Raw genomic sequence first — 11,730 nt, 5'->3', positions numbered from 1 at the left:
CCAGATACCACAGCACACCTAGTGGAGTCCATGCCTCGATGGGTCAGGGCTGTTTTGGCGGCAAAAAGGGGACCTACACAATATTAGGCAGGTGGTCATAATGTTATGGCTGATCGGTGTATATGGCCATTGTCTATGTGGTCTACAAAGTTTTGCAAACAAAAACCATAAGTGTCACACTGTCATACTGATTCAAAAGGTGGTCTTCTCTCTTTTCTTTTTCTATTTAACCCTTACTGGGGTGATACTGTCTGAATGCACCCGCAGACACCTGCATGCAATCCCCCACGATCTACAGCGGATTTTCACGGTTCAGCTCCGACTCGCTGCTTCCCGATGAGAAAAGCCTCAGTCCTGCCTGCTTTGATCAACCAAAACAAGCACGAACATTTGTCCTTGGCATCTGCTGAAGTGGATGGTAAACACCCTTAACAGTTGAATCAAATACCACAGATCCTTGGAGATTTCATCCTGGCTTCTATTAACATTACATTGGCCAGCTATGCATGCAGTCAAAGCCCATCAGTTTCAATGAACCTCCGGTCTCTTGGCCTGTGCGTACGGAGGCCCGTTTTCATCTGTTCCTGTTCTTGTGAGCAACCATCCTCTGCTTAGTATAATCTTTGAAGGGCAATGCTGATTTATTTAGTTTAACTCTTTATACAATAATAAGTTACCATTGATGGAAATGTGCCACAGTATTTCAGATCCAAATCTAGAATGACTGGTCCATGTCATAGACCTATAGCTGGCCAAATAGAGACCTACACTCACCTAAAGGATTATTAGGAACACCTGTTCAATTTCTCATTAATGCAATTATCTAACCAACCAATCACATGGCAGTTGCTTCAATGCATTTAGGGGTGTGGTCCTGGTCAAGACAATCTCCTGAACTCCAAACTGAATGTCTGAATGGGAAAGAAAGGTGATTTAAGCAATTTTGAGCGTGGCATGGTTGTTGGTGCCAGACGGGCCGGTCTGAGTATTTCACAATCTGCTCAGTTACTGGGATTTTCACGCACAACCAGTTCTAGGGTTTACAAAGAATGGTGTGAAAAGGGAAAAACATCCAGTATGCGGCAGTCCTGTGGGCGAAAAGGCCTTGTTGATGCTAGAGGTCAGAGGAGAATGGGCCGACTGATTCAAGCTGATAGAAGAGCAACTTTGACTGAAATAACCACTCGTTACAACCGAGGTATGCAGCAAAGCATTTGTGAAGCCACAACACGTACAACCTTGAGGCTGATGGGCTACAACAGCAGAAGACCCCACCGGGTACCACTCATCTCCACTACAAATAGGAAAAAGAGGCTACAATTTGCACAAGCTCACCAAAATTGGACAGTTGAAGACTGGAAAAATGTTGCCTGGTCTGATGAGTCTCGATTTCTGTTGAGACATTCAGATGGTAGAGTCAGAATTTGGCGTAAACAGAATGAGAACATGGATCCATCATGCCTTGTTACCACTGTGCAGGCTGGTGGTGGTGGTGTAATGGTGTGGGGGATGTTTTCTTGGCACACTTTAGGCCCCTTAGTGCCAATTGGGCATCGTTTAAATGCCACGGCCTACCTGAGCATTGTTTCTGACCATGTCCATCCCTTTATGACCACCATGTACCCATCCTCTGATGGCTACTTCCAGCAGGATAATGCACCATGTCACAAAGGTCGAATCATTTCAAATTGGTTTCTTGAACATGACAATGAGTTCGCTGTACTAAACTGGCCCCCACAGTCACCAGATCTCAACCCAATAGAGCATCTTTGGGATGTGGTGGAACGGGAGCTTCGTGCCCTGGATGTGCATCCCACAAATCTCCATCAACTGCAAGATGCTATCCTATCAATATGGGCCAACATTTCTAAAGAATGCTTTCAGCACCTTGTTGAATCAATGCCACGTAGAATTAAGGCAGTTCTGAAGGCGAAAGGGGGTCAAACACAGTATTAGTATGGTGTTCCTAATAATCCTTTAGGTGAGTGTATAAACAAATAAACTGGTCCTATATATGCTACTGTTAAGACTGTACAATGCACTAGTTAGAGCTCATCTGGATACTTTATACAGTTCTGGGCTCCACACTTCAAGAATCAACACATATTGTAGATAATTGGGTCTGAAACCATCTAATCATACACTTATAACATGGACTTCTGTGGCAGCAGGTAATGATGGCTTGATGTCACAATATGCGGCTTCCTAAGACTTTGAGTCTGTCGTGAACCAACAGCTCAACACTACCCGGGGATCACGACACAAAGCACAGTCTTCTGGCCAATCCCATAATGGCTAATGAAGTCTGAGTGAAAATACTGACCGCCAAAGTGCATAGTTGTCAGCGTTGCCTTGAGCACAATGGCGTGGACATGTTGGAGGTGGGCTCGGCGGTGGTAGCTGAAATTTCGCAGAATAATCAATGTAATATGCATGAACTGATCTCCATTATTGAACTGCTACACACGCACACACACATATATACATATATAAATAATGTGATATATTGTATGTTGCCCTCAATATAACAAAATATATATTATGTTTTTCAAAATTGCACCTGTTCTTAACACATAATCAGTATAAATGAATCTGTGGAAGTTGGTAAATGTAATTTCAGCAAACAGTTATACAATCAAAAAGGGAAGTATTAACACAGTTAGACACTAAATCCTACATGGGCTTTAAAGGTCTTTTAAATATATGCGGAGAGATACATGTTTTATTCATGACTTGATGTCCTTTATTGAAATCTAGTAATTATTTTTTTAAATGTCAGCCCTTATTCAGTGCTATTAGTGAGGCAAAGAAAAAAAACAACATTAAAACATCCTAAAAAATACAAATCCCCAACTTGGGATTTTAGATGGAATCCCAAGAGAAATAGAAATCAGAATGCCTAAATAAAAGGAAATAGCAGACTTTAAATTTTAAATATATCGATGAAACACATGCCACATGATATTAAAATAGACCCCTATATGTACAGTACTAATTCAATAAAGCAGAACTGAACGTTTAGCATCTGCTCAATGATTTAAAATGCCTATATTTCACAATTCATTAGAGAGTATAAATTAAAACACAGATCTGCATCGTGTGTCCTTGTTTCATTAAAGGGGGTCTAGCATTAATTACTGAACATATTGTTATTATTATCAAGTCAACCGAGTTTCCGTAGACAACATGAAGTGTTGCTGTGTCCACAACTGCGGGATAAACAGTGAAGCCAGAGTTATCCTTTTCTTCTTTCCAACAACACAGGAGATTTGGGGAATTTGTTCACAAGGAAAATAGAAACTTTCTTATTCCAGTACAATCTGCCTGAAGTAGTTAGTTTTGTCTTTCATATAAATGGGGTTGTTTTAAATGAATGTCATCCCATATGTATGTTATTCTTACAGGATGACCTCATAAATGACAGTGAAACACCTGCCTCCTCTTCCAGAAAGCCAATTCACACAAACATTTCCCAGTACAATATGAACTTTTGTCCAGAGCTAAAATGAAAACATTACATTTCTGTAGGTATGCCAAACAGTAAAAAAGCTCACGACCCTTGTACAAATATATTTGTTTCTATGTTAACAGAAATGTGTTTATATATGACACTCAATTTCCGCGTGATATTAATAACCGAACAAAACTTCCGCGAACTGAACTCGTACTAGAACACACTGACTGAATTTATGAACCTGAAAACAAGCAAAGCAAGAAAGCAATACCATGTCAAAACAATACAATACCAATTTCATAGTAAACTATTTTTGGGAGACCCACATCACCAGCTAGTGAAGCTCTCTGTAATGTGGATGTGACACAGAGATTGCTCTTTATTGAGAAGAAGTACAAGCTTGAGACTGAATGCACATATACTATTAATTAATTAATTGTTAATTGATAACTTAGTATATTTTATAATGATATATAAATACAATGCAACTGCCTTATACTAGAGGCTCCAGAGAAAGAGAGAAAGGAGAGGTACATTTTAAAGAGTTAAAAGTGGGTTATTATTATTATTTTCTATTAAGGAATTTAAAAAAAGAAACCCATTGACTAGGATGTGGAATGTGGGCACAATAGACTGAACTGTTGGTGGACACACAGAATGGGTAGTATTTCTCTCCCAAGGTCAGGTATTATGTTACCGTTTCATGTAGCACCATTTTATTTTGCTGTTATTACAAATTCTGATCAATAGGGAAAACTTCAGAGGTGTTGTCAGAAAGCAGGAGATCATATGTTCATGAACACAAAAGGTTAGGGTGTGAAGGTCAGTAGCGCATTTGAAAAGCACATGCGGCTTTTACAGAAAGAGCAGTTGCTATTTTTATCAGTAAACTCTGTTCTATAGAAGCTCTGCCATCTTTGGAAAATAAAACTGTTACTGCTGCGTGTCAAAACAAGCAGCCCAAAGCCTAGTCATTCTGTTGAAACCAGATCAAGTGGTATATTTGTATTGAACGGTTTTCTTTTTCCTCTCACAGATTTACTATAAAGTTTCATAGTTGCTATGAACAGGGATTATTTAAAAGCTATGTTTACTTTTCTTTTTTTCTGTTTACTGTACAGAGAAGGTGTTTAGGAATGGAAAGAACAAGAATGACCATCTTATCAGCTGTTTATCAAGTCACATGTTCACGTTACAGCGTCACCCAAACAATCTTCCTGTTATCTCACTAAGAATTAGTTAAAAAGGTTATTTTCGGCTTCAGAATTAAATATAAGACAAGATTTGTTTGACTGTATTTTTTATCTCACTTACCCCCACAAATGTATCACTTGGTGGGCTGTATTGTTACTATGGCTCAAAAACACAAGGCAATCTGGCATCCATAGTTGCTCATCACCAGCAAGAGTGTCTTGTGAGGCATTTTTAAAGAGAAATCAAAGTTTCTCTCAATAGGTAAATGTCAATAGAATAGAATAGACATACAAACAAGCAGTTGCTACTGAAAGGGAAGACCGATTGAGGGTCTGAAAGGGCCAGGCTTATCCTTTCCTCACCAGCAATCAACGGGCTTCTGATTTCAATTGCACATCAAATCTCTAAATCAAAGACAGAGCAAACCTGTCCCTTTGAAAGTGCATTTCACAAACAGGGTCAATTGAAGTCAGAAGTGCCTAATCCTGGTGGTAATTAAGTGCTTATATGTGCTTTTGCTCCCTTTACATATTAATTGAATGAATGTTTAGATCAAAGACACGCTATTAAGTTTCACAAGAAATCATCTATTATAACTAGCTCATATCAAACTGTTGCACTTTTTGTTAATCCCAGAGATGAATACTATGGAGGCTGACATCACAGGAACAAAAGAAAATGAGGTTTCACAATTTAAGCGCCCTATAATAGGGTCACCCACTGTATTTTAGTGTCCAACTCAAGTGTGACCCTGTAATCCTGCTCATGTGACGCAGCCCTCGGTGGGCCTTAACTCCAAATCTGTTTCCACATCCAGGTGGTTCACATCAGAGCTCCTTCAACAGTCAGCTGTGGCACAAGTATTCAAACAGACTGTTAATCTTTGGAAAGTGTGCTGGAACAAAAACTCTGTTGCAACACACAGTGCAGAGTACAGATTTTTAATGTGTGCAATGTGGGGAGAAAAAAAACAGAACAGTTCTGCAATACATGTTACGGCAATGGACAGCGTTTGTTATTTCTTAAGCTGTATTTGTTTAGCAGGTGACCATTGACTTTTGACACACTTCCTTCAGTGTTATTTTCCAAACCTGTGTATTAATGTAGTTCCCCCAGATATACATATCTTTCTTACTGGTAATGGTTTCAGTGGTTGGAAAAAATTACCTCTCCTCCATTTTGGTAGGATGTTAATCACTGAATTAGTAAATATCACAACGGTAAGTTTTATCGTGAAAGCAATACATCAAAGCATATAACAAATAATACATCAAGAGTATCACTTAACTAATAATTCTGCGGCGAGCTTGAAAAGGCTTTACCCAGAATCCTCTTGGCAACAAAGCCGTCTGTTTGTCCTCAGGCAGTCAGCTGTTATTACTTTTCTACTGTCTCTCCTGCTTATTATTCCGTTTTATCTTAAATCACACCGATTGTCTGTAATGGTCTGTCAATTTACTGTCATGCCTCGATCATGTGGTGTCACAGTGCACCTCACAAATGGCAAGCATCTAGCTGACACACGTGGTCAAAATCTACAGTCTCCACAGCACTTCCCACAACAAGCTGTCCAGTTCAAATCTGATTTAAAGTCCAGCACATGATCCTGTGTAATCTCCAGATTTTGAGGAATATACGATTGACCAGCCGAAGAACTTTTGACCGGCAAACTCCATTTTGAACTTTAAGTTAAAGGACTAAACAACAACAATTGGCCACAAGCATTTGACGTATTTCGAAATAACACACATATAAATGCAAATAATTATTCTGATTAACAGGCCTGTGTAACAAGGGCCATATTTCAGAAGAGGCACAGGCCGCCCAAGGCAATAATTGATACTGCTGTCTCTATCAGCGATCAGATGGTTGGAGTCTGTCTGTGGACGGAGCTCAAGTGAGGAACTGGCAGCTCTGAGGAATACATTATTTATCAATCCATTCATTCTGAAATCAGGCTGAATTTATGAAAGAAGGGTTGGGGGAGGAGACTGAATTAGGCCTGTATATGCAAACGCTTCAGTTGCACCAGTGGTCATGTTCAAGTTGTTTCATATGAAAGCTTCTGTGATGAACAGTTTGCGATGTTGTGATGTTGTGAAGAGGTCTGTCTTGTGATGCCCCGTTATCGTTATCGAGTCTTGCCCTTGGTCCCAAAGAACACCTCAGGTATGAACTGTAACAACACATACATATACTACTGTAGTGGAAAGTATTCACGCCCTTCATTTGAAACTGTGATTGGTAGTTAAACTTGCGTACCGCCAGGAGAAAAAAGAGAACAGGATTCCAACTGACTGAACTGAGTTAACCTTTGTGCAAGTTAGCCTTGGTGGATTTATTATAGGATGCATGCACTTGTGACATGCATATGCAGTTGTATTGTGGTTTCCCATGCGTTCAACACTCGGCTTTACTACAGTGGGGTGTGAGTAAGCCATGGTTTAAACATGCCAGAACCACATTGAAACCATGTTAATACTGCAAAAACGTGATGGTACATTTACCAAGGTCGACTTGCATAAGGGGATATAGGAGGTGTGTAAATGTGTCACTGCCACTCGACAGAAATCAAGAGACAGAGAGAATCTTAAAATCCATATAAAAGATGTTTAAATTAAAAAAAAGAAAAGGAATAAAATACATATCGATATATTTACATGAACAATTATTTCCTCTTGTATAAGGACCAGTTTCTGGTTTCACTGCAGTCAAAGATAATGTATTATGTTCTTACAACTTTATTCTCCGATTCACCCTGTTCAATTCCCTTTTACCAGATCCTGTTCTTTACACAACACAACCCCCCCACACACACACACTTCCCCCTTTGTTTACAAACACCTCGACATTTCCTGGACCGGGACCTTGAACTGAACTGAGAAAGATTGGAAATTCCAGTTGTAACAGCGAGTCATGTGACCCTGTGTGTGTGGAAGGCAATGAACATCGCATAATCACTCAAGTGTTCAGCTGGGCGCGTCGCTTCCCCTGGTCGGCAGCCCGGCTGGGTTTCTGGCTCCCGCAGGTTACCCGGGTCACAATGTGTGTTTCATTCTTCCCCCCGAGACACGCCGGCTCTGTGAAAGAGGCTGGACTGTTTTCAAACAACATGACGCCTCCTAGTTGTTTCTATGCCTCATTTATTCCATCAGGGGCACAATGTCCTCCTGTGAGTTTGTATATACATATATATTTAAAAAAATACACCAAGTTCCAGCTACTTAGATGCTGAGCTATTTATTTACCTCACTTTCATGCTGGTCATACAAGTCTGTGAAACGGTTTTGACTGATTGTTAGTGAACTTAAATAACTTATCATGCATTGCAAAAATAATGTTATTGATCACTGTCACGTTTCGAGTTCCATGTCCTATGAACATTGTAATCATAATAATTTTACTCCCACTTCTGTTGCAATACCTACTGAATTGAAGGCCCGGTAAACATGAGATGGTTTATTTCAAATTTCCTAGAAAGGTCTAAAACTTAATTGCAAACTGACAGAATTGTGCATTTCTGTCAATAATAGAAATGTCAGTATGAATGTTTTACTATGTGATAGTTTTTTTCAGATACTCATATCTGGAGATGTGATTTATTTCTTTCTCCAGGTCTACCACGGGTGGGATGACAGCTCCCTCCTTAGCATCCCAGAGGTAATGCCCTGAAATATTTTACTCTAAAATCAACATGCACTTTACAAGCACAAAGCCATGTTTCACAGGAAAGGTGTAGATGTTCAATACACAATGAACACATTCATACATAAATTAACAGGCAATTGGGAAACAACCACTTTTGTTGATGTACATGTTTTAAAGAAATGAGACATGTATGTCGTTATTATTATTTTTTAGATACATGTTGCGCTGTATTTGGAAATGCAAAAAATAAGACATGTTTGGTTGCCACAAGAAGGAATAAAAGCCATTTCCTAGCCCTTCACTTACAGGGACTAAAAAAACAAGTTCTTAGACAAAAACGGGACTAAGAAAACATGTTCTTAGACAAAAACATGGGAAATACATTTGAGGATTCACAAGTAATCGATACACAAAAGGTTTTAACTCTTTAAGGCATGTCTCCAATCAGTTCATTGTCCAGAACTCCTGGTGTTAAATCAGTGATTCCATGACTTTGTTTCAGCAACTCAGGGTCAGCTGCTTTGATTAGAAAATACTGCGCTTGTCAAAAGCCTTTGAAGGTATAATGGAGTTGTATATTTGCATAAGCTCTATCGGACAGGCTGCGCAAGGTGATAAGGGGGAAGCCATTAAAGAGTATTCAAATCAGACTGAATAGGCTTTGGCAGAAGGAAATGTACAATGTGAAACGTCCTGTTCTCGTGTGGATATGATGTTCACACAGTGCCACCCTCTGTCCACGCAGCAAACCGATTTAATGACTTTATCATTCTTAATAATGTGACTGGCGATATAAATGCATTCAGCCGATACAATCTGATTGATTACACAGTTTGTTGGTGAGAAAATAAGACTGAGGGCTAGACTAAATCACAATTGTGACTTACAAATCGTTAATCATAAACTTGTACCCAATGCATTTTGATTTATAAGTAGTTGACAGTAAATGAAAATGCGACAGGGCCCTGGTTTGTATTCTGCTATTTGGTGGCAGGTCAAAGTTTTGATTTGGTCTAGACCTTAGACTTTTTAATTCCAGGATGTCAAATCCAATAACTGCATGCCATCAAAAGCAGCCATTAAATTGTCAGCATTCATTGAGTGGACAAGCTGAAACCAGAAACTGTTGATTCAAAACTATAGTCTGAATTAAATATTTAAAACCAGAAGCTGGAGGTGGCAAGTGAACGCATTTGCCTTAGATTACAATGCTTAATCAAGTCTACAGTTAGATGATATCAAGCCACAGCTGAGGTGTTTATGATCCACTTTGGAAAAAATATAAATCAAACTGAGAGGAAAAAACGGCTTGATACTGCTAGTATGTAGAAAGGGCCTCTAACACACTACATTAAAACATTTCCCTTGTCGTGCTTGACTCACCTGGCAAGAACACACTTGTGCGGTTGTGCGAAACAATGCACAAAGAGATCCACCACAAAACATGCATTGTGCTAATGCATACATCTATAAAAAAACTCCACCATTTCTGCTCTTCCTGTGTTTCTGACATTATTGACCTGGTCCCTATGGCAACAGATGAAGAGCTACACTGAGCAATCAGTCGCTTTTTTGTTTCCAGGAGAGCCAGTTTGGAGCAAAGTGTGGAAATTTATACCTTAATCACAAAGTTCCCGTCTGTTTGCCATAAACTGAGGTGACGCCAGCTTCCACAGAGAGCCGCTTGTTTCGGAGGGGAGACCTGGGCGTTCTCTGTGTGTGGTACTGTACTCTACATCTGTTCCCAGTTTGCCTCTTTCTGAGGTTTTTGTTTGCATAATCTCGGAGCCGTATTTCGTTTCAAAACAAATGCTCGCAGTGGAAGTTCTCCTAATACAAAATGGAAACAACTTGAAAGCAGAAGTCGTCTCAAGGCAAAAGGGAAGTATCTCAGCTTGGCAAAGTATGGAACAGATAGGAGAGATTAGCAGTGACCTTGTGCATTGTATAAGCTAGCTGTGGCAGTGTAAAGGAAAGACAAATAAATGTCCTTTTTAGGGCTACAGAATTATGTCTGTATCCCCCTGTATGCTTGCACAAATAAGATTACAAAATGTTACAGTTCTTTGATTAGTGCTCTCCACTTCATGATAATTTCAACTTTTAAATTAATATTTCAGTAAAGATTAAAATAGACTGTGAACAAAAATATACATATACATATACTGTATTTATCTAAAAAAACATATCTCATTGAGAATACCTAGTACGGTTGGTCGTACGTCCTCCTTACGTCAATTGTGTCACCCGTGTGTCGTGTGCAGATGAATGTGTATTGCCCTGCGTCGAACACTTCTTCCATCAGAGCTTTTATTTGAGGGCAATCATAACCACAAAGCTTGTATAACCATCTTTTTTCCCCCTCTGCCCATCTCTGCAGTCACAGCTGTCTCCCTTGGCACAGATGTTCCCTTAATTTTTCCATTACCGATCGACTGATGACTGATGTCTTCGCCGTCTGCCAACACCACTGGTCTTTGCTAGTTTGGCACCTGCCTGCTGTGTACCTGCAAACATGCCTCTGAATGCCGAATTCCCTCAGATCGTCCTTGTACTGATCTCATAATATCTGTGTCATCTACATCACCAAACCTTGCTGATACCCAAGGCCAAAATAAAGCATTAAACACTATTCTTCTAATAAGAATATATCACATACATGTTGAAATATGCCCATGTGAGAGATCCTGCAGGCGTTATTAATAATATTAATAATAATAATAAATGTATACATTTATGCAATATGGATTTTCTACAACCTGCTATGAGTGTGTAAACTCTACTATTTTGGCTTCTTTCATTGCTGTCCCGCATCACTGAATGGATGCTGTTGACTCAGTCATTCAGTCTGCTGTATTTATTTCTACTCCAATGACATGCAATGGTGGTATTTGATTGGTATGACTGGTATTTTAATTACTGAATGAATCCGAGTCCAAAACTGTTTGGCAGGAATTGGACATTTAAATCAATTAAAATTCTTTCATCACAAATGACTTTGATTTTTGTGGCATCCCATCATTTCATGCATTAAAGAATCCCAAATAAATGAATCACTTTATAATACCTTGTGTGAGGGCTTTACACTGGAGAAATCTTTTCAAGTGAAATGCTGGAGTGTATTGTTTTATTGTACAATAAGTTACACTTTCATTTATAAAGTACCTATTTGATCTGGTTAAATATATACGCAGTGATACACATGATTTGATGTTACTAAATAACAATCGTAAGAAGAATAAACTAGAATTCAAAGCATCAGAAGATATTTTTTCTGCACATGACTATACCTTTTGCATGATATATTGTTGGATATATATATTTTTTTTTATAGTAGAATGCAAGTTAATATCAGTGATAGTTTGTAATCAAAGGGATAAGAAATGTAATACGGGACCATGTGGCAAATTTGAGGTTGTGACACTACAAGATTG

General features: G+C 39.1%; 1 long non-coding RNA gene across 1 annotated transcript; it reads left to right on the top strand.

Annotated features, from left to right (window-relative positions):
• Positions 1–7,511: 7,511 nt before the first annotated feature.
• Positions 7,512–11,292, top strand: LOC136771533 (uncharacterized). Its single transcript, XR_010822340.1, has 3 exons — positions 7,512–7,820; positions 8,264–8,308; positions 10,677–11,292. It is a non-coding gene; the product is annotated as an uncharacterized LOC136771533 (long non-coding RNA).
• The last annotated feature ends 438 nt before the right edge of the window (positions 11,293–11,730 follow it).

This window comes from Amia ocellicauda, chromosome 15 (genome assembly GCF_036373705.1).
Source record: "Amia ocellicauda isolate fAmiCal2 chromosome 15, fAmiCal2.hap1, whole genome shotgun sequence".
Taxonomy (NCBI): Eukaryota; Metazoa; Chordata; class Actinopteri; order Amiiformes; family Amiidae; genus Amia; species Amia ocellicauda.
This window is presented reverse-complemented; position numbering and strand designations above follow the sequence as displayed.